Here is a 2,231-nt window from a genome sequence, read left to right as displayed (position 1 = left end):
CTCCTCGGTCCCCTCCCTCCCAAGCATGCTTGCAGTAAAGCTAGGCTATAAGTAAGGTTAATGAGACTTTATTAAAGGCTTGAGGATGACGGGAATGAATTAAAGAGATGAAAAAAATAATTCTTACACCTGGCTTCATTCATTCATCTACGTGCCAAGCACTGTCTAGAACTAGAGGGAAAAGCAGTTAACAGCGCAGCTGTCACGTGGCTGCATTCAATAACTACTAGGTGAGAAAGCTCTGAGCCCCTCTCCAAGGTCAGCCGTATCTCTCTTCTTGTCCCCCAGTTTGCAGCCCTGCTGAGAGGGTACCACATTACCTCCCCGAAGGGCCGTGCCCAGGAGCGCTAGCCAGAGTGCCCACTCCAGCCCACCAAATATAGTGGCTTTTTTTTTTTAACTAGTGTGGTTGCTAAGTCTGACCTAGAATGGTACCATTAATAGATAATAGTTACTGAGATTTTATTATCAGAAATGAATCTCAGCAAATTAATTCATTTAATCCTTACAACCCTAGGAGAAAGGTGATATTATTAATTCTCCTTTCTACTCATTAGAAAAACAAGACAGAGAAACTTAAGTAACTTGCCCAAGGTCACAGCAATGCTAAGGAAGAGATCCAGGATTATGAGCCCAGGCAGCCTGGCCCCAGAGTTCATGCTTTTAATCACTATACAATATCACTTTCCGAAAACACACACACTCCAAAGAGGGACTTGCCAACCTTCAACTCTCTACCTCTAGGAATCTATTCTACAGATATACATGAGCTTAAAGGTATGTCCAAAATGTTCATGGCAGCAGTGTTTGGAGTCACAAAATTTATCATTAATCAGTAGAAGACAAGTTAATATATGAAAAAATACATCTATACAATTGATTACAGCTATTAAAACGAGGGATGCAGAGACCAGGTTTAATATGGTGTGCTAATTAAGCACATGTATTTATATCATCCCCTTTCTAAGGAACCATTAAGATAGTAGTAATGGACTTCTTTTAAAGGCTTAAATTCACAACACTAAAGAGAATAGGCCATTAATATAAAAGAAAACAACAAATTCCATAGAACAAAAAGCATATAAAGTATTAACTAATGAAAGAAAAATAGCCAGCATGCCGGATAGAACCCCAGGCGAGCTCTGGAGGTGGCTAGCCGGGACAGCGGAACTTAAGAGCAGGTCAAAAAATGTGGGAGTAATTGAAGGTCTGAATATGGAAGTCAAAAGTTTCCTATATCCTCCTCCATCTGCTACACGGTGAATAAATAAAATGAATAAATGAATGAAATGACTAAATAAATGAATAAGTAAATAAAATAAAAATTTAGGTGGTAACAGGGTCTTATCTAAACTTACCTAAACTATTTAATGAACTGTCTAATCAATTTTTTAATCAACTGTTTAATGAACTGTCTAATGAACTAGTAAGAGTAGCCGATATAGATGTCACTACTCAAAAAATAAAGACTCTCTTGGTTTTTATCTAGGATCCAACATAATAGCAGAAAGCTCCCTGCCTATTAACTTAAAATGAACTGATCCGTTGATAAATCCCACCAACATTCATAGAGTTCCTAATCAAGCTTCAAACTCCTACCTCTTGTAAAAGTACAAATAGATCACAAGACATTTGAGAAGAACTGCAACATCAATGACAGCAACCAAGGAAAACAAAGATCCTAGCAAGGACGAGTGAGGCAGTGGCAGTGGGCAGGCAACAATATCTGCCATTCAGAGTATGGTATAAGTATGCAGTAAACTGAAATGCCGCTGGATTCTGGATTCAGCGGGTGGAGAGTAAGGTGGCAGAATCTTTGCAGACGGAGACCAGGGTCATCTGTGTGCTGCAGTAGTCATGACAGGGATCCTGGGAAGTTTGAAAACATTAATTCACTCTGCTGTAAAAACTGTTTATGTAGCTATTATAATATAAATACTATTTGCATTTTTTAACTTTCAGAATTAATAGACAGACCAATAGTTGCACACCGGTGGCTCTCAAGCAAAATTAGTTCTCCATCTGTGTTTCATTTAGCCAATGACATTTTCAAAACTTTATTGCACCACTGTTAGATCACAGGAACCACCACCACTCTCTGTATCTTCTGCTCATTCAGCTCACGAGTTTATATAAACAGAACTCTGAAGACATTAGAGTTTGTAGTTGAGGGTGGGTATTTGTTACTGTTGGTGCTCAGCCTCCTTTCCTCCTTTCTTTGGATAACAGCA

This window comes from Pteropus vampyrus, unplaced genomic scaffold, assembly GCF_000151845.1.
Source record: "Pteropus vampyrus isolate Shadow unplaced genomic scaffold, Pvam_2.0 Scaffold49, whole genome shotgun sequence".
Classification (NCBI taxonomy): Eukaryota; Metazoa; Chordata; class Mammalia; order Chiroptera; family Pteropodidae; genus Pteropus; species Pteropus vampyrus.
The sequence above is the reverse complement of the archived record's forward strand: the minus strand, read 5'-3'. Positions refer to the sequence as shown.